General features: G+C 32.5%; 1 protein-coding gene across 1 annotated transcript in view; it reads left to right on the top strand.

Moving 5' to 3' along the window:
- Positions 1–7,249: 7,249 nt before the first annotated feature.
- Positions 7,250–22,931, top strand: part of LOC144445176 (lethal(3)malignant brain tumor-like protein 3) — a 50,369-nt gene continuing 34,687 nt past the window's right edge. The window contains exon 1 of the mRNA XM_078134718.1: positions 7,250–7,360. The gene's annotated coding sequence lies outside the window, so the exon portion shown is untranslated. The remainder of the gene's footprint in view (positions 7,361–22,931) is intronic.

The following is a 22,931-nucleotide window of genomic DNA, read 5'->3' as shown; positions in this document are numbered from 1 at the left end:
CAATCACCTAGATTTTAGGCAATAGAAAAAGTAGTCTGGTGTTATCCATCATCGAATCTTAAGATATCTCTTTCTTGGGTTTAGAGATGATTCGATACCATGTTGGCATCAAGACTATAGAAAAAAGTTTCCTATACATATCACTATGATCATCTCCATTTGGAGAAGGATAGTGATTGTTGAGAACGTAGACAGGTATACGATCTAGACTACAGTAAAAATTGGCGCAGAACAAAAAAATAATCCTAGGTAATCTTCACAGCTCTACAGTGATATGATAACACTAATGTGAGAACCTGGGATTGAAACCTTGGCCTTTAAAACACCATGTTCACATTCTAAGTTTCATAATCGTTGAACTGTATTTTAAATAACAGTCACATTGTCAAACACTGTTTGTTTTCTAGCTTCAGTATTTTTCATTATTATAGAATTACCGTAACAGAATTATGTTGGGAGCCATCCATGTCTAGATATCTAACGGCTAGCATTATTAATGTTTTCATCTACTTCATGTTAGCTAGGTACAAATGAAAATTTCAGAATCACGCAATTTTTGAAGTAAATCCCAAATCAGCAAAAATTGGGGATTTCCTCTAAAAAGTTAAACTATATGAATAGCAATTTTTCATTTTTGCATATTATTATATAATTTCCAAAATTTTGTTTTGTAACCTGGAACTATTTCAGACACAGGGACAAAGTGCCTGTTGCAAATTGTCTTTAACTTATAAGAGCCCCTTAGGTAATTAATTTTTTCTGCATGACAGTTGCAAATGTTGAAAAACATCAATGTCAAAGGTAAATCAACAAATCTACATTATAAAAATTTATCAAACTCTTGAATAGTATGAAGGTATGTGTGTATTTGTGTAAAAAAACCTGATATCAAATGATTTTTTAAATTGTCTAAGTTTTCTTATGTAGATTGATATTTTGCATAATCTATCTATTTCTTCAAGTCAATGTTTTGATTTTTTTAGTTTAAACATTAAATATTAATCGAAATAAAATTTCAGTCTGAATGTAAAGTAGTTTGCATGATTAATTCTTAATTAATATTTGTTGGTCTTTTGTTCCAGAAAATTGAATGATGATAAATAAAAGATGACTGACTGTATGGTTGGATTGATAAATTATGACTGTATGACTGTGTCGTTTTAAAATCTGTAAAACAGACACAAATAAGAGATATGACATAAATCAAGTGATTGATTAATCAATTGGTTCATGAATTATTTGACTTGGAGACGTTTGTATGAGCAAGTATTATGAAGTCTACATAGCTATTTGCCTCTCCTGTGAGACAGTATTTTATGTCAGCTCATCACTTCTAATACTCTTTGCAGCCGACACGTAAAACACAATATTTCGCTGATAATTTGAACAAAAACATTTCACAACAGTTTCTCTAAAAATTAGTGAAAAAAATGAAGGGTCACGTGCAAATGTGTGTGGAGGAAAGTTTCGACAATAAATTTAAAATGGCCGCCACTTTAAATTTGTCTTTTGATTTTCAAGGTAATGATTATGTTAATTTGCTTATGCTAATTTTCATTATGCTAGGTTCTTTCTCACTTTTTGTCAAGAACTTGGACCACGCACTATGGCAAAATTTTGAAACCTTGAATTACCTTGATTGTAAAAATGGAGAAGGAAAACCAATCTTTTTATCAATATCAAATCTGCCACTTGAGCTCCTTCGTGTGTTTTCCATATTTTTTTTAAAATTCACTGATCAAGATTAAAGAAATTCCACGAACGATAATCTTTTCCCTCATAATATGAATATTTTATAAGTACATTTACAATGGCCAATACTAACAGTATTTCTATTTTGTACGTTTATTTCTCAAGACCAAAACAACCCTAATTTTAAACCCCATCACTAGACTGAAAAATAATTTACATTTTTCACCAATTTTTTTAATTTGAAACTGACTTCTTCGCAATAATTTCTCCAAGGATGTGATTCAAACTAAAAGTGAGGCACATTGGGAATTTTATCATTCTTTTCTTCCTTTTTTTTGAAGTGACTTCCGGTTTGAATGATCATTTTGTAAGTATTTTAAGAAACAAAAAAAAAAAAGAAAGAAAAAAGTTGCCCGATGTGATATGTTGCTGTACGGATACATCATGTCACACCAGACTTCAACTTGTGACACATTAGGGCTAATATCTACGTAATTTAACACCAAGGACTTTATTTTTAGTCATCAAACTGACCTTGTACTTGCTACATTTCCTCCTAACCTTGATTGACTGTCTGCACTGAATAATTATTGTGTTCATACCATTAAAGGCCAACCATTAGTTATTTGCTACTCAGCAATACGTATTCTAACAACCCATATGTTCTAATTTATTCACAATTTAAACTAATCATAATTTCAAATTTTTACATATTTAAAACATTAATAGGTTGACAACTTGATGAGCTGCCCACTATTAATATAATCCAGAAAACCATTTTCATGTTGTTTTTCAGTGATACATTTTACATTTGTCCGTTTGTCGTTCAGCTATGTCCCAGTCCATTTATCACTCATGGCCACACAGCAGCCATTTTGTACACATGGCTGTACAGTTATGTTTTTAAACCCCAAAATGGAAACACTGTCATAAAAATAGCAACACTGTCACAAAATGGAAACATCTGTAGGCAACAAAGTTAACTAGTCACAATCAAGGAAACAGGTCTCTCTCGAATTAACACTTCTACAATCATCAAAAAAAATTCGCAACATTCAAATATTTTCAACAACAAAAATGCTGATTAGAACAAATGCTACAAATGATTTATTACATAACTATTAATGACAATCATTTCACTGACTTAGTTCAAGATGAAATTCTCAAAATAGAGTGTCTTCATTTGGAAAAAAACCCACATTTGTGTTAAAAAGACATACAATTCTAAGTTCATTTATTTTGTTGCAGTACACAATTATTTATAATTATTTGGCTCATTCAAATAAATACATGTATAAAATGTAAATTTACTAGCTTTATTAATTAGTTTGACGGCAGTTTTACACAATCCAAGACAAATATCACTTCTCATGGCCGTCTTCTTGTCACAGTCCTCTCATACTTTCTGCATTCTTTCTCTGTTCACTTTTCAGAACACCATTTCCTTTAATTTCATTTTGACCATCTTTTCACATTTCTCAATTTATTTCCTGCTTTATATTCCAAGGTAAAATGTTCAATGACAAGTATTAAACCTTGCAATGTAATAAATTTGTCTAATATTCCATTCCCAATCCATCTATAATACAATCTCATAGGTTCAAGGCCATTCTCTTCTAGTGCTATATTTGTAGCACGTATATTCGATCTGAGTCACAAGCCATGCCTTCCATTACTCATCGTGTGTGCTTTTTGAGGCCACTGCAATTTTAGCCTCATTTTTCTTCTTTTTTCCCCTTTTCTCTTCACAATATGTGTCCAATGTACCATCTTCCATAGGAGATATTTCAACTTAGTCAGGGATTTTTTCTTTCCATCGTTGTGCCCGTCTACAACTACAATGACTGCTGTTCAGCTAACTGCAGCCATCTTGCAAATTGGTGTCATACCTTAAGGTAGCCACATTCATGACTCTAACTTCCCACTGAACTACTCAGATTTTTAACGAATTCAAAAACAGATATATTTTAAATTTATGAGTAACTTTTTCAATATATATTGAAATGAACAAATGAGATCAAATAAATGCTGTAAATTTGTGATAATCTTTATTTGAAAAAAAATCTGTTTTTTTCCCTCAATCATGACTTTTTACAAAAGATAAAAAGGGAGGATTTTTTGAATTATTAACTTCGTAAACTATAGTTAACTTGATCTACTTGAACTTGTAGCCTTGTATGTGACCTCAACTATGCAGAACTTTGGAACCAAACTAACATGATTTATGGGGATACCAGTGTCACATAAAAACCCCGCATTTCATTCTGGAATGTTTAAAAATGCCACCTTGAACATGAATCAAATGTATCTCATAATAACATATTTATAACACATCATGATCAACTAAATCTTTTCATTGTAAAAATCACTCTATTACTCAGCAATTCTTAGGTATTCATGATGGGAAGTGACCCCGGCATAATTTCAAACACATTACAGATATATTTATATAAGATGGAAAAATGAAATATAAAACAATATTTGTCATATAAACATTTTGATGTTTCATTGACATTGATCATAAAAAGTGATTTATAAATGACTTAAGTTTAAGGTCACAATGAGGTCACGGGCCTTAGTAAGGCCATCATATATTAATATAATGGCCCCACTGGCCTCAATTCATATACACAATTTGACCTCCCATTTCAACAGCGTTTTTCACGACTTTTCTTGTCCATTTTTAACGCATGGAACTGGGTAAAGTTTCTCGATTCATCCAACTCGTCAGGTATTTCCAAGTGTACATGGTTTTCATGACGGAAAAATATTGACAATCTTGAGGAACGTGATCGTGAAATGATAAAGGCGTGAAATGTTGAGCAGCGTTACAAGGGCGCTTGGGCGTGGACACGCAACGAGCTAGTGTTGGGTGACCTTGTCGTTACAATCATAGTTAAACTCATCATCAATGTCGAGTTAGTCAAAAGAAAAAAGTAACTTTGGGGAGATACTGGGCACTACACTAACCGTACATGGAAAAAGTACAAAGTTAACAGGTGTAAGGGGGGGATCGGTGTGTATTAGCTGATCGGACAGACAGAACAGCGTTGCTCCGAGTTCTATGCCGTCCATGTCCTTGCATCGAAGTATTCAACAAATGACCTTAGAAAATGTACACTGCAAATACCGCACAACACCCCCGCCAAAGAGAGGGAAAAAATCTTATAAAAAATTATCGATCTAAGCAATTTTAAGTATAAATCGATTGAAAATAGTGATCAAAAGTGTATGACACGGCTATCGACATGTTACCTGTTCATACGTACGTGCTTTTAGCGGCAGTTTCTCCGTATGGATAGTTGGGCTGCACTCGCTCCGTGCCGACACACATGGTGATATGATGACCTCAACTCTGGGTTGATACACTTGTCATCTAACACCTCCTGATCACCTGACCTTACACTCACCCTCTAAATCATGGCTGTTCCGTCAACTGACCACTCGACTCATGACAACACTAATATCTGAATGTGAAGACGTGGCGTGCCCTACTATAAGTCTTCGAATACTGCCGTCCGTCGTCTACAGTTGTTCTCTGCAAACTGTAACACACATCTAATCTAGAAACCTGTGAGTCATGGCTTCTTCTGGGAACAAGTCACTACCGTACCACCGATCACTTCCCATTTCGAACATCCAAAACCATCTATTAAATACAGTAACTATCAAATGTCAGGAGAAAACAAAAAATAAACAAATGTTTTGTTCTTGTTTTTATTTTCATTGGACAAGACTGTGTTTCCTATATAAATTCTAATAACTCTCCCTTTTATCTGATTGGGTATCTTCAAAGACAGACTTTGATTGATGTCGCTTTCTTGTAATTGTTGTCGCTTTCATTTAGTATACATGAATCGCAATAACCACGATATAACAAAAGGTAATAGAGTTATCTTAATACTTCTACCTTAAGTTACATGTGAAGTGAGCGCCGGCTTTTGGAATAAATGAATTTCAATCGAATCTAACAATCAAAGTTACCGAGAAAAGTTAAGCTGATAATTTTTCGAAGCCACCTGTAGGCATAGAAAATACCGGGCATAGTGATAGAACACCTAGCTAGCTATGGAGTCGATGAATCCGCTTATTCTGTCACGCCGCCTATTAAAATGCGATATATTTTCCCCTACAAAATAAAATCCACAAGTGACGATGTATTTATATATTTGCAAAGTGTTATGGGGATTTCAAAAAGTTAAATTTTTAAATGAATTGTAAAAGGGGAAAAAATGTGTAAAAATTTAGACATACCTCCATAATATAATATCTGAAATGTTAAGTGGGATCATTCACTTATACCTACATTGTTTCCTCATTATTACTGAATAGACAATTGTCAATTGCATTATTGACTAAACAATTAGTGACAGACACACTAATGAAAAGACGTAACCGTATCTTTGCATGTAACATGTATCACGTTTCGACCGTCGGTGGCGTTTGTTCACATTCTTTTATTGTTGTTATGGTGATCACACAAGGGCAGATTCCCGGCCGATATTTGTGCTATAAGTTACATATACACCATATCGCATCTGATAGCATTAATTATGATCATAATGCTTTAGTAATTATTTATCAATTTAAATGTATAACTGTGTTTTTTGAAATTTTGTTTTTATATAAAATTGTACAACTGTTCGTAAAAGATACAAGTAAATCTAACTACGTCGGTGGCGGTGTATAAACGGAAAAAATCTTTCGGTATTATTCCTGAGTAAACTATATTATAGTAACTAATTCAGATAGTCGTGTCGTTCTTGTTAATTCAACAGTACAAAGACTATATCTGTACTTTTCACAGTTTTAAACAGAGATTTTCAAATTGGCCAAAACATGGAAGTAAACATTAAAATCACAGATGGGTGCTTGAGTCCACACATGGTTGTACAATTGTATTTTACAGGATATTATCGTCATTAAAATGACTATTTAGAAAAGCGGTGATTCCAAACAGCTTTTTTCCACATGATTTCCCAACATGAACATACCGTATTCCAAACACCACTGCGTCGGACACATTCGCGTGATTCGCATCGCATGACACGATAATATGAGAGGGACTTGTATAGCGCCATCTACGACAATAATAGTTCTTTCTAAAGTTCAGTGGTTGCTAGGTTACGTAATGTACTTCCTGTTACAGGATGAGTGCTTCATCGCGCCCTCCATTTCATTTTTGTATAACGACAAAAAGCCTTGATAAAAATCGTCCTTTTCATTTTTTTTTTCATTTTTTCACAGATTCCTAATAGTCTGTATTTCGTAGATGATATAAATACAAATCAACATATATTACAATAAAAAGTAATACTATTTATTTGAGCTTTCCCAGTCCTCCTTTCCAAATGAAAGAATTTACAATTGTTCTTAACTTTTTTTGACCTTGGAGTACATTTGTTTAGTAAATCATCCTCGAACAATGTATCAGGTTTAGGGATTATGTTTATAATGTTTGCATTACCCAAAAATGGCCTCATGCCATCGATAAATAAGTATTTCTCCAGAGGGAGCATTACCGCGGAAATATTACTTGGAACAGCCAAAGACTGCGCTTGCGTGGAAAGGTAAATGGCGGTACCAGCTAATGTATGTAAATTTTATGCAAATATAGGGCTGCGCTGACTCGTGACTGTAATGGCGCTTGTGATCTGCTGAAAAAACGGTGAGAAATTGGTTTTCAATTCGTATTTTTAACATCAAAACGTCACAAGTCTCAAACACAGTTACGTTTTGAGATGCAATAATAATTGTTCTTCACTTTCGCTGGTTTAGTTTCAAATGTTTTATGGGATTTTAATGATTTTTTCACGATATTGTGAGTTACAGCGTCCATCGTTGAGCTCTGTTTTTCTGAGCTAGCAGTACTTTTCGAAACCTCATAGAGTTCGAAAAACCTTCCAAAACACATGATATTTATTAGTTTTAACGTTCACATCTGGTCGAGACATACATAGAAAGCTAAAGAACGTGTTTATAATAGTTGATAGTCGCTACTGTCATTTAAGAACTTTTTCCTGTTTCGAAATGACGGACTTTTGGTTTCAGGAAATTTGGGGATTTTAGTTTTGAGTGAAGTGTGGCTAGAGTTCAACGGGGGTGCACACGTATAACTTCTTGCGCCATTATATTTTCATGATTTAAAGTAAATTGTGAGGACGTGGTCATACTTAATGAAAAGAACAGTATATAGGGGTATACTTTTATTAACTTCCTTTTGCTTGAATTCAGTTTAAAAGAATATTTTGGAAGTTTGAAGTGCGAGTGAAATAAAAGGTGTCGCTGGCTCCGCCATGTTTCTTTTCTTTCGCGCGACAGACAGACGCTAAAACTGAAAGAGGACGCGTTTTCTGAAACTGCATAAAGTATTGTATTGAGAGCTGTGCAGTCTTTAAAACGAGTGAGCTTGTCGCTCACTATATTTTCTGTCACTTTTCTTGAACATTCAACAAAGTCAAGCCCAACTTTCAAGTTTAATTTTGTAATTCAGAGCTTACCAGATGACCTTTCTGTGTGATGTATTGTCAACTTTTCCCATTTTAATGTATTTGCTTTGAACTTCTTGGTGATAGTTTAAATCACTTTTGATCGAAAGTGAACGACTTTTAGAGAGTGCTACATGTGGAAGTTAGTAGAAAAATTGTCTGTTTCAAATTTTTTCGGTTCTTCCGTATTATTTTTGAATCACATCTGTAAAAAGTTGATGTATTGTAAGAATAAAAGCAGCCTTTTTTCCACAGTGCTATATTTGCCCTTTGCAGCATACGTGTATAATTTGCATATTGGCAAGGATACAGATGATTCTTTGTGGGGGTGGACAGCTTCCAAGTGAGGGACAACAAGCTGTTTATACTACAGCCATGAGTGAATCAGCAAAAAGGGAAGAAAAAAAATATAAATTAAAAGAATCAACAATAAGAATTAAACTTTTTAATTTTTTTCCCGAAATTGATATTAAATTCAAGTAAAGCCCTTTGATGTTAAAGTCATGAGAAACCATTGCATTGTAATATGGTGAGATTATATTTTATGTTATATAATATGTACAGGCAAAGGCCTTTTTGTCTGGAATTTTAGACATTTCTAATTTTGTAGTTTGTAATCATTAACAGCAGTTTGTCACTTCTTCTGTGAGCTTTACTGATATTGTTTTACACTGTCAAAATAGAGTAGATTTTGACCAATGTAGTAAAAAGACACGCCCCTAAAAAGGGGAAAAATGGGTCAGCTTGTGAAATTGATGCAATGATATAGGAAATTTCCCAATGTGTATTCCTGTTAAGCTTTGAAAATGTAGTAGGTACTTATTCTTGGTAGTCAGAGAAACATTTGTCTTCAAACATATTGAAAAGCTGTTTTATGAGAAAAACAAATTTTTGTGGAATTAAAAAAAAATGTAATTAGAAAATTCTTGATGAAGGATATGATATTAGTTTAATATGAATATAGTTTGTTATTATTCGTGATCCATCAATGTCTGCAAATTAAAAAAAGAATCCTACCTGGCTTTTGAAGGTTTTTTCCCCCAATATGTATTGCCCTCAATCACAAACTTAAACAGAAATGCAAAGTGATCAGAGAAATAAAAAACAAACTGTAGAAAAGAGAGTAAAAATAATAATAGCGGTATCCCTTCATCAAATTTTGAAGTGGATTGAAATTGGATTGAAGTCGAATAGTCTCCTCACCCCCCCCCCCCCCCCATATGGACTAAAGCCAGTTTAAACTATCGAATCAGTTTGAAACTGATGCAAAAGCACAAGTAGTCTAGTTCCTATACGATACCATTATGATTTATACTAGTCTAGTCTGTATCGTTACGATTTACACCTCCACTTACAGTCTAGTGGTTTAGTTAGTAACCATGTTGCCATCCAGACTCAAGTAATGATTCAGTTTCTCAGTTTTCTTGGAACAGAAATCTGATTTAACGGAATCCATTCTGTTTGAATCAGTTTTGAACGGATTCAAGATGGGACAGGGCGTTATAAGTCCACTTACAACAATCATTGAACAAAGTTGAAATTGATATAGTTTTGATTATTTCAATAATTACCTAGTTCGTCTTTAAAAGATAAAAGTTTTATTAAAAATCTAGAAATTTGTTGAGGTTTTTCAGGCGATACAGAACAAACTTTATCAACTGAATCATCGAAAATATGATTTGATGTTGCTTGACTAAAAATTAATGAAAAAAACACAACTGTGGCTCAACATACTGAAAATAAAATATCGTACTGCTGGTTATCTTATTTTCCAGGATTTCATTTTTGTCTAAATCGATGTCAGGTTTTTTGTTACCAGTTTATTCTATTCTCGTTGAAATAAAAACAAGTACATTAAAAGAATAAATAAGAATTTATTTTCCTGTGACATTTCTGAAGAAGAAAAAAAGCTGGAAATGTTGAGACATTGTGTAAAACTAGTGTAGTATTTTGTAACTTACTGTACTAGATTTAAAAGTTGAGCCTTATAGTTCACAGTAAGCATTCTTGAAGTACATGTCAGTTATTGTTTGCTCTTTGTTACAGTACTGTTTCTACAAATAGAAGGAAGGAAATAGGATAAAATTTAGTTTCCTGCTTGTACTTATGCAGGGATTCCAGACCCCATAGTAACAGGGAGTTAGATATGTAGTAATATGTACACAGTTTTACATCTAAAGCCATGTTGTGTAAAGAGAACTTGATCCATGGTTTAACAGAGGGATGAAAAACTGTGGGTTTACTGAGGTGAATTGTACTTACTACAACCCTTACTTATAACAAAGATAACAATATTTATCACTTAATTGGATGTTCAACATAATCATTCTGTCCTCGCCTGACAAATGTAAGTTTTAGTTAGTATGAACACATACTTTTAGTTTTCTGTTTGGCACAGCAGTCTGGCCACTCAAGGTCACTCTTTTACAGAATTGTGATAAACATAATCTTTGGTGAGATGGTGTGATAGAATTTTAAAAAAAATATAAAATGCTAGCAGCCAGTAGGGAGGGGGGTGGAGAGGTGTTGCAATGGAAATGGTGTAAATGATTCATAATACTTGGTTTGTTTGCTGTGCCATATGTTTGTAGACCACTGTACTGATAGGGGTACTACAATGAATAGCTTGTGAAAGTGGCTTTGTTGGGGACTTAGAATTAAAAGTTACTAAAATTGCAGCCAGTTTACATGGTGTAGGAGATATAAGGGTGGTTTATCTATCGTAGGTGTCAGTTGCACTCATCCCAGGATCTTAATAGCAGAATCTGATTTTGTAAACTTGATACATTTTAATGATAGTTGATATTGTGTAATAATGTTGTCAGTGTATTTCGGAGAGGAAAGTTAGACAATGGTGCTAGTATAGCATGTACTATTTGTGGTTTGAGAAGAACAATGTATGTGAACAGTGTCACAAAGTCACTATAAATGTATAGTAAATTATTACAAAGTCTGTGGATGTACAGACAGTTTTAGTTTGTCAGCAAAAAAATGACTGAGCAGTGTTAAGGTGTGAAACTGTATATAAATTAGTGTGGCAGCTAGTATACATACTAATTTGGTTTAAATTAAGAACGAGCATTCTCACAAACCAGAGCTGTTATTTAATTCTTCCGTGACACTGCGAAATATTGAAAAGGTGTGTCTTGGATGGTGCCGTAAAAGAGGCTGTGGTTTACGACCATGAGAGTGAGATGAACAGAAGTGTCACTGTATGATTGGTGTCAAATTTTATTACACTGATGGATGTTTTAATAAATCCTGTCTTTTTTTTACCACATGATACAATTATAGGAATCTACTTACTAACAGTTCAATACAATAGTTGTATATTTGGAGGAGCTTATTTGTTTTACACCCTTTGTAAGGACAGTAAGTAGGTAAAAATCTATCTGGTTTCCTTTCATTTTACTGGAGGTTCTCATTCAAGTAGTTTGGATGCCAACGTTGTTTCTATCTAAGTGGAGGTGTAAATTGTAATGATACCATGTAGGGACTAGACTACATCCAAATTTGATGTTGAATGTACAGGAAATTATACTTTTCTTTTTTTGCTGACAAATTCCCAGTTAAAAATGTTGAATTATGTACAGGATACTTTGTAGAATTTACTAAGTTGCAAAAACTAGAATTCTCATTATTTAGTCTTCAACATTTGAGTGGACTTTCACCTGTAAATATGTATGGACATGTTAAACATAGTAACTGTGTTTGGAAAAAGTAAGTTGCTAAGACGGTAAACTATACCAGGAGTATAATTACTGGGATTCCTTACATTTCTTCATTCTAATACTGGGATTTCCCTTCTGGTACTTGGTTTCGACAACTTAGCAAAAAAAAAAAAAAAAAAAAAAAAATGCAAAAAAAAAACCCCCCACTGAGAGACATAAAAAACTACAAGTCAATTCATTAACATGCAGAACAAGTAATATTGTATGAGTAGATAGGGTATATTCTGAATTTCTTGTCATTTAATCTTTTTTGGTTTAACCGAATTAAACAGCTGTGAACAAAATCAGGGTACTTGTTTGGGGGGAAATGTTAACGCAGACAGTGTACTAGGTATTATGTCCAGGTTTTCAATCTAAAATTATGTAGAAATATGGTGAAAAGTTAAAGAAAAAGACATTTTTTGTAGTCTGGTTAAGACAGGAAGTAGTTGTTATTGAAAGGATTAATAGCTTTGTTTGTTGTACCAAAATATTTCATGTTATAGCGGTTACTCTATACTCAAACTTGTACAAAAGAGATTTTCAATAAGGTGCTTACTGAAACTACACAAAAAAGAGTGAAAATGAGAAACATGAAAGGTGTGATTGTTTAGTTTTGTTCTTGTTTAAATTACAATGTCAACACGAGTGAATACCCTCTAAAAAATTACTGATGATAATACTTGCAAAATATACTGATTATGATAATGATATACATATATGGAACATAGGTTTCAGTTTTAATTTACTGAACTGCTGTGAGACTGGTAAAAATAGCATCAGAGTCTAGCCATAAAATTGTAAATTTCTAGTCTTGAGTGTTATTTTCATCTTCATATTCTTTTTTTTGTCTACTTCATCACTATGATTTTTATTATCTTTTCATGAATTTTTCATTTTTTTCCCATTTTCAATGACGAGTCACACATTATTATTGTAGAATTTATTGACATCAGATTCAAGTTTGAATAATTTTATTTCCTTTTCATCTTTTCATTCAATGTCATTGTTAGTGTAGTCTGAAATTTGTAAAAATTGCGAAAAGTAGATTTCAGAAAAAAAACCTTGATTTGTAATTTCAAATACAATGTCAAATATCTTCCTAGTGTAACTGTTCCTTATTATTTGATAATATTTATAGTTTGTCCTTGTTGACATGTTTGACTCTCATTATGTTCAGAGTGGGGGTGTGGAAAGGGGGGGGGGGCAATGATTACGATCGTCATTTCCTGCCTTTAGAACTGAACTATTCCCCTCAACTGTAATGGAGATATATTCTTACATAGGGATGAAATTCTCCTTTTAAAATATTTAAACTGTTACAAATTTTATCGTTGTTATGCTTGGAAAATTGGGTCAAAATAATATTTTCTTTCCTTTTTGAAAAAGGTAAAGCCTCACTTCCCATAATATTATTATTTGTCATTAATCCCTACAACAAAATCTTTCCCCAAAACTGTAATGGAGATTTTGTATTTCTTACATAAATAGTCTTACTTTTATAGACGAGAAATTGTGACCATAGTTTTTACTATGCTTTGAAATTAAACAAGATTTGAAGTAGTTAAAAAAGACTTGTCTCTGGCTTTCAAATCAGGTGATCCACCATTAGAAATGATTTTCAGATTTGAAAGCAGGTAGTTGATTTACTTACATTTAAAGTCCTTGAAATTATTTGAATTATATATATCATAGATATTCCACCACTTCAGTGTTGAACTGTTATATTTCAAATGTGAGTTGAATATAAGTTCAAACATAGGACGGGCAGAACACCTTTTTTTTCTGAAGAATTTTTTTTATAATCATTATTTGATCAATACTCTACAACGTATGTATTGGTTGCGTGGTGATAAAATCCACCATTGCCAAATTGAGATCATTTGGAACAAAAAAACACTGTTTCCTTATTAAAAGATAAAATCTTTTGAAAACATACTTGATATATGTAGATCATGATCACAGATATTGTCTGTGTGATAAGAAAGTGTCCAATGTCAAAACTGACTTCTTGATTCCCATGGTGGTATTCTGTTACATAATTATCATCTGTTATACACCCAAGCAGAAGTCGTGTTTTTTAAACATTTTAATGTTAATTTAATAACTTTGTAAAGAGGTTGATGTTTTATTAACATTTGAGGAAATGCTAATCAGGTGAGATATTCCAACACTTAAGGAAAATTACTGGTATAATACTGCCTTCCTTCAGAAAACAGGAAGTCGACGGCCCTGTATGCAAGATAATGTGAATGTAATATTAATGAGTGGAGAGTGAAGTCTCAGGGTGCTTGATTTTACACAGAATGAAGTCATTCAAATATCAAATCGTGTGAAGGCAAAATCATTTTAAATATCAAGTTGTATTATGAAAAATTGACTTGGAACAAAAAGTAACGATGGTATGGTTTGTTTAGAGAGGAGTGCAGTGACAGCTTTTTTGATAAAAGAAATTTTAGTTAGTCAAATATTAAGTAGCATTCTTAATACTATGAAAGGTTACTTGGAAAGACATGAACAAAAATAAGTGTTTGCTATTTTGAATTGGACAGAGAAAGGAATATAGTGAAGAACATTATTAACAGAAAATTTCACTTCTGCTTGGTTTTATCAAGAGGTAAGAAAATAATGAATACGTGAAACAGTTCAAGGAAATATTCTGTCAACACAACGTCATCGACTCTAGTGTTCAACAGAAGAAATGTGACACAAAACCCACCCCGCTACATAAAATTGGATTTTTAACATTTTAAGAACGGACAATGATATTGGATTCCAAGTAATATCCTGAGAGGAAACAATAATTTAGAATTGATGGACATAAAAAAATGATGGACATAAAAAAAAAAGGACATTAAATGATCAAAAAGAGATTGATGTTGGATGTAATATGTGTAGTCTGTGTAAGGGTGTGGCCTACAGTAAAATTAGTCTGTGTCGGTCACCCTAAACCTGCCTGTGAAAGTGTCTGTTGAACACCTTCAGTCATGTGTGGTTTTTAATTTGTCTATTAAAAGCAATATATTGAAAGTCAGTTTGTAAGAAATTCATTTGTGATGAAATTTCAGAAGTAACGGTGTGAAAAGATTTGATCTTGCTGTTTCAATTATCTTTTCAAAGCAATTCTCGTTTTATTCGCGAGAAATTGTGTTCAAAGTCGACAAATGTACTATTCATATTTGAAAGTGTTTCATTTTACCGTTTCAATTATAATCTCAAAAGTGATATTTTTACAGCTATGATCAAATTCTGTAATGGCAGTGTCAAATAATATGAAAAATAAAGAAAATAGCAATATTTTTTAAGGCTTATTTTAATAAAATTATGTACTATGAAAATATTTGATTTTACAATTCCAATTCTATTTTTAACAATATTTGCAAAGCCATCTTTTAAGTCATCAAATTCTGTAATTTTAGTGTTGAATGCTTCAATAAGGATTCTAAAAAAACAACATGCTTGCATACTTTATATTACATGTTTGCGTATTTTTCTTCTACTTTGTTCTCCAGCAGGCCTTTATAAAATCAATTTTATTTCAAGGCATAACAGTTCTTGTGCTCCTTTAACCCTTTCATGACTAGAGACGAGTTTTAAGTGATATGGGGACCCAATTTATATGAATATTTTCATAATTACAATAATATTACTCTATTAGGAAGTAACATTTCTTTAATTCCAGTCTAAAATGAAGTTGATATATGCCAAAAACTTACATAAAACAAGAATTTTGTCCAAACAATTTTGGCGGGAATGTTTTCAGTATTGAAGGGGTTAATTTCTAAAGTGGTCTGTTTGTCTGCAGCTTGTCCTTTTAGAACACAGTAGTATTTGTGAAATTTTTAAATAAAAATGTTCATTTTGAACACAATTCTTAATGCTTTACTTAATATATACATGTAATGCAAGAAAGTCAAATGAATTTGAAATAAAACTATATCAAGCGTAAAAACCATAGTTTGTGATTTCTCACTTCATGTATGAATATCCTTGAGAACCACAGTGGAAAGAAGTTTGAATTAATTTCTTGAGTTGTCATCTGCAGTACTTTTAGATGTGTAGAAAAGTATGTGATGTTAGGGGTGTCCCAAAGTTATTATCAGGGACTGACATCCACAATTGGTTACTTAGCAGGGGAGGACCACATACTGAAATAGTTCATCTCCTAAACTAATTAAAAAATACAGGTTAGAAGCTTTTCTTCTGGGAAAGAAGACTTTCAAAGTTTAATTTTCCGAGCCATAAATATCACTTTTGTTTTCCCAAACCATTGATAAATTCCTTATCAATCGTAGGCTTTCTGACACTTGGCAAATGAAAGAAGTAACTATTAATATTGTACTATGAAAGACTAACCTTTAATATGTTATGACGTGGGATAATAGTCATAGCAAAATGTGTTTATTTATTTCAAACTATGTATGTATATGTATATATTTACATGTCAATAGTAACTTTAGTGGAATGGAGTGTAGGATGAACTTCTTGAAATTATTAATGTTGTTTCGATACTTCTATTGTAATCAAGTTCTGTGGCCAAGTAAATAAACTCTCTCAATCACAATCTTGTCGTAGGTTCAGCAATAAAACGACCTCAACCTCAACTTGCCAAGTGATCGACATTAATCATTCAGCGTATATGTTATATGTACAGTCTTCTGGCGAACACTCCCTGTTTTAGCTGTAAATGTATGATATGTTATGTACAGTCTTCTGGCAAACACTTCCAGTTTTAGCTGTAAATGTATGATATGTACAGTCGTCTGGTGATCTCTGTTTTAGCTGTAGTAAAACCATTGCAGAGTATGATAATGCTAGTATTATGTGAATTGAGAAGTTCCAGGGCTTGAAATTAACTTTTTTTCCTATGGTTGTCTCAGAGGGCTATCAAGTTCAGAAATTGGTAGCCCAAAGATGGTGACCAGTAGTCCCATATTCCTGAACTGAAATTTGAAAACAGAGTTCCTCTATTGGAAATGTGTGTGTTATTAAAATACTTTCATGTCTGTAAATGATCCATCCTTTGAATCATTGCATAATCAATGGCGTATTGTAGCCTGAGTGGGCTACCAGCTGCAAATTATGGTAGTCCCATGACAAGAATTGGTAGTCTGTGGACTTATAGTTAATTTTGAACCCTGAGAACGCAGGTATATCATCATGTATGGTTTATATTTCCTGTATCTTCACAGGGTTCTGTTATACAATTATAACCACTGATTTTTAATCATTATGAAGTCCCATTGAAAATAAAGTAGTGTATAATAGCATATTAGACTGCTGGTTTTATGTTTAGTCAGTGCAAGGATTACAAGTCTTATATGAATCATTTGTGGTTTCTGTGTGTGTGTGTGTGTCTGCGTGTGTTTGTGCGTGTGTGTGTATGTGTGTGTATTTGTATGTGTGTGTGTCTGCGTGTGTGTGTCTGCGTGCGTGCGTGTGTGATGTGTGTGTGTGCATGTGTGTGTGTGTGTGTGTGTGTGTGTGTGTGTGTACGTGTGTGTCGAGAGTTCTTCTATGGTGTAAACACTGTAATGCCTATATATAATGTACCCTCCATCACCTCAATTATTGTTGTCCTATGTTCTCTGTTATCTGTTCTCTAAGAGGAAACAAGGTCATTTTTGTCAGAAAATTAAGACAACAATAAGCATAGATAAAAATGTAGTCGATTTAATTTAAACTATAAACACAAGACATCGCACATTTTGAAATTGTTGCAATATTTGTAATATAATAATTGATTTGCATATTTGTTCTCTACTCTGTGGTTTAAGATGTCAAAAAAATCTTTCTTATAAAGGTTCTTGTCATCTGAGTAAGAGAAGATATCAATGTTGATTGAAATATAAAATTTAATTAAAATATGAAAATAATTCATGTTGATATTTTTGAAGTATGTATGCTAAATTTCAACAATGCTTGGATCTTTATTGTGTATTAATTGTTAACTTGTGGTTTTCTTTTTCTTTTGAAAATTGTGTTTGTACTAAAAAAAACTGAAAATATATTTTATAAACATAGAATTGTGGAAATCAGGAGACTAGAAGCATCAATTTAGAGTGAAATTTGTCAAATTTGAAACAATATTAATATAATTCGTTTTGATATTTTTGTGCCAAATTTCAGGTCCTTATTATGTGTCTGTTAATATCTAGTCTACAAATGTAGTTCCTATATGGTATTGTTACAATTTACACCTCCACTCACATGGTTTAGTTAGAAACCATGTTGGTATCCAGACTTGTTAATCTGTAACTTCTGGTTTTAAAAAACTCAAAAATATTTCTTTTTACACTGTAATAGCAATAACACGGAAGTCACCAGAATAGAGATATCAGTGTAGATAGAAATTTATGAAAACAAGTTACTTTCATCTTCACTAAATTTATGAATTTACATCATGGACATCAAATTTCGGTGATGGTTATTGTATGTCTGTTAATCATTACCATTTAGTGTGTCTGGTATTTACTTATAAAAAAAACTGGAAATGTTTTCCCACAAGGAAATGTAGAAGTGTTTTTCTGTTCACTTTGTCATGGATCAAATCAGAGAATCAAAAGCAAGAAAGAGGAAGACCATATTGGGTTCAAGGGTCACCGTGTCTTGTTTATCGAAGGAAGTGTATGATTCAGAATATTGTGACATCACACATTTAGTATGTTGGAATGACAAAAGGTCAAAGGTCGCTTCACAGGGCTTCAAAACTCCAAAATAAGTGAAAAATATTTTTCTGTGAAAGATTCTTTTTTGTGTTGTAGAGACAACAACTTATAAATATGTATTGATTTATTGCAATGTGGTACTTTGTACAAGATTCTCAAGTAATAATCTGGGAGACAGATTTTACCACAGACAGGGAAGAAATGTCTGTGATTTTACAGACAAATTATACTTTATAGAAAAAAATGCTGTTATTGTCATTAGTAGATGACGTAGATTAAGTTTATCAGTTTCTCTTCTAAAAGTGTTTATAATTTTTGACTTCTTTGAGATCTCTTTCTTGACTTTTATATATCAACATCAAAATTGGAAATATTTAGTGTATTTCTGTGTGTATGTATATTCTACAGATATGAGTTTTTTTTATGACAATTATGAAGTATAAAATCCTATGCAGTAGGAACCATTGAGAAATGACTACTTTGTTGAAAAGTCAAGTGACAGTTTAACAATTTGTCCTTTGAACATATGTTATGTTTAATACAAAGTGAAATGTGTTTTTAACACTTTTGCGAGTCAAACTTTAAGCATATTTTGCAATCAAAAGAGTGCTCAGAATTCAAGTTACCAACAGACACTGTATTTCCATATCACATTAACTTCACAATAAATGACCAATTCTTGTTCATTGATAAAAATGACCAGTCAACTTTGTCATAGTGATTGTACATGTGGTGGAAAGTACTGAAGGTCAAAGGTTATGCAGTTCTTAGCATTGGTGGCTCTTACATCAATATGTCATCCTCCCACTGGTAGATCAATAGCACATGGACTCACAAGCTCTCATTTTAATTCTGTTAGTGTCTGTACGACAATTATTATAATTATTAAAGATTAATATATGTGTATAAATAATATAGTTATCTCATGCCAAGTGACCTGTTTATTCATTATTATTGTACTTTTTTGTCGTTATCAGTAATTTTATGAGATATTTGCTGTGTAATGAGAAGTATTAAAATCCAGGAATATTCTGTGAAGTGTCATGACTTTTTAAGTGTCAGCTGTGAGATGGTGAAATTCTTTCAACAGAAAAATAGCATGCAAAATAAAACAGTACATTTATATAACCAAATATATAAATGGTACTAAAAAAAAAAACGAAAAGAAAAAAAATGTATGTCAATAGGATTATTTGTAAGATTTAATCCTGTCTGAAATTAAAAAAAAAAAGTCAGTGATTTTATTTGAGGCAAGAATTTTTTTTGTAAAATGATAGTGTACTATCTAGGGCTCCAAACCTTCCTGTGATTTCTGAGTTTTGTCTTGAAAGAATGAAAACCATAGACAATTTCATTTTTACACAAAAATGATATGAAAAAGTGCCTGCAGATCTAAGAATGTCCTTCGTGGTCCCCTACATATAAGTACTAAAGATGTTACTCACATGTGAGCAGTCTTGTGAAAACAGTTTTGAGAAAACAGTGAATTACATTTTCAGGCACAATATTTAATCAAGTTAGATGGCTTGTTCAAAAAAGCAACAAACAAAAGACTTCTTACTATCACGGGTTTTAGTGAGATTTGATCTGAAGGTGGTGGTGGTAATCTCCGTGTTAGAAAGGAATATAGTTGTCATGGCAACATTTCACCTTATATTTCATGGTACTGAAATGAGGCAGTTCGTGTCAAAATGGCAAAGTTGAGAATAAGAATATTTTGCACGTTTTAGATGTATATAGATTTACAAAACAAATTATTTATGACAAATTGTTGGGTTCATACAATATTTTCCAGGAAGAAAAATTACTTTGGAAGAGGAGCTATAGTTTTCACTGATGTTGCATCTGTGGGGAAATAAAGGCCATAAATAAATAATAAATAGTTGCATGCTTTAAATTTGATTGTAAACCCAAAAGTCCTGTAAGGTAGAAATATTGGGGAAAGTATTCAAAATGAATTTGAAATATTTTGAAAATATCATGTAAAAGAGTTCATCGCATGAAAATTAAATATTGTTATTTTGACAAGTAGCTATAAAAATCATAAATCTTTAGATCATGGGATTTCATGTGTAGTGAAAGATTGCATCCTCATTTGCATATCATTTGCATATCATTTGCATGCAGGTATGCACTAATGTTTTTGGTCTTGCACTGCACTGAAAATACCACTTGTGTATGCTACAGTGCATAGGTGATATAATACAAGGTATAAAATGTGTAAAAGTTACAACTTACATAGAGCTAAAGAAGTGACAGAACTAGGAGAGACTGTAATCCTTGATTTAAAATAAAAAAGTTTGGGCTAGCAAAATATGGCATTTAGATGATTACTCTCCAATATTTTTCTTTGTTCAGCCATGGAAAATATGAGTGACCTAAGGGGTCTTTGTCACATTGTGACAACCCTTAGATCAAGAGTATTTTCCTGCTGAATGAAGGAAAATATTGGAGAATAACATAATTATACCAACACCTGATTCCTATGGGCTATAAATGACATATCAAAGAAAAATCAGGGGAAAGTAACATTTAGCAATTTTGAAATATGTCAAACACAGCAGAACCAGTGACATAGACGCACGTTGTGACGTAGGGTGACCACAGTATATATTCCATATTTTTTGTTTACCTTGGTTCATGCATGGTATAATAGAAATTGTTTACCTTTACCACATATAGCTTGTGTCTAGTAATCTTCAGTCTTGCTGTCACAAGATAGTTAACCCTATAGGGACCAATTTGTTTAAAAACCTTTAAGTAGCTTGAATCACCCAAAACTTTGGTCACATGACAGTCTAGATATGGTCCCTGAATTCTTCTCTACACTACGATAGCAAATAAACTTTATGATGGTTTTCCCTGATTCCTTTGGGCTATACTAGAATGACGTGAGGTTTTCTTACATGAAATATTACTCACCTATTTCACTGTGCTAGGTCAAAAAACCCCACAGATTTCTTTATATATGCATGTTTGATCATTTGTTATTTTTGTGTATTGATGGTTGTGATTACAGCAAAGTTGAACTCTGATTGTATACTTGGTTTCATTGAACTTCATAATGTATGTTAAAAGTCAAACAGAATATACATGAAAAATGATAACGTTTTGGTGTTTTGCCTTTTGTTTCTCTTAAATTTCTATGTCCTGAAATGTATTTTCAACAGATCAAGTTTTATAAACATGTTGTCAATATCTCACAATATTGTAAGTGTCGTGAAATGGACATATTCCAACTTATACACTGTGATTTACAACCAGTAACACTGAAGTAAAGCACTTTCTCTATGGGCTACACTCATTTATAGCATTCATATTACAAAGAGTAACACTGAAGTAAAGCACTTTCTCTGTGCTACACTCTTTAATAGCATTCATATCAAGTGTAAAGGTATACTTTTTCATTTGGTTTATTTACAAGCCTAGCATGTGGCCTTTCTAATGTGATCAATTAGCAAATGAAACAGTATACTTTTACACTTGATGTGGATGGTATAAACGATTGTGGTATTATACAGAAAACTTTACTTTGGTGTTATGGGTTGTAAATCTCTCAGTATAGAGTGAAAAACCAGATGTTGTCATGACAACAAATTTTGGAAACGGATAAATAATTTGTTTATTTAGTACACATAATCAATCCCCTGGGGATATTATAAAGGTATAGGCATATATACACCAGGGTACATGGTCAACATTCAGATGCATTATGGGATCTGCTTACATGTAAGTCTTGCAGCAAGTTGCTTGTTGTAGTAGTTTAGTTCCTGTACAGTATCATTACGATTTATACCTTCACTCACTCCACTCTGTGGTTAGACCACAGTTGGCATTCAGACTGTGTTGCAGCAAATGTTTGGTTTGCTGTAAAGACATATACTTCATTTTGCAGTTTGTGAGAGGTACATAGACTTCTGCAAGCTGTGTTTTGGGCTTCTTGCAAACCGTTTAGTTTGCAGCAAATTTGCAGCAGAAATATTTTTTGTAAGGGAAAATAAATGAAAAAGAACAAAATTATAACCAAGAATTACAAATAGTGGTAAGCTAAATTCATAAAGTGGTAATTATTACGGACAAAATACAAACCAGGCAACTAAGGTAGAGATACAAACAAACATACATATATCAAAAGAAGTATGTAAGTATATATATTCAGAATAATTATATTCAGCACGCACTTGAAAAGTTAAGTTCCTCCTCATGATACATTTCTGTGTCTGTTATGTGATCGTTTTTTTTTTTTACTTTTTGTACATTGTAACTTTGGAGATCAGTAAATAAAAACAGTGCTCACAAAATTTGAAAGCCTCTAAAAAGTAATTGAAGCCACTTCAAGTGAGAAGAATTTGAAGTATCTGTAAAACTATGAA

Source organism: Glandiceps talaboti, chromosome 14, assembly GCF_964340395.1.
Source record: "Glandiceps talaboti chromosome 14, keGlaTala1.1, whole genome shotgun sequence".
NCBI lineage: Eukaryota > Metazoa > Hemichordata > Enteropneusta > Spengelidae > Glandiceps > Glandiceps talaboti.
Note: the sequence above shows the minus strand (reverse complement) of the source record. Positions and strands in the feature narration are given on the sequence as shown.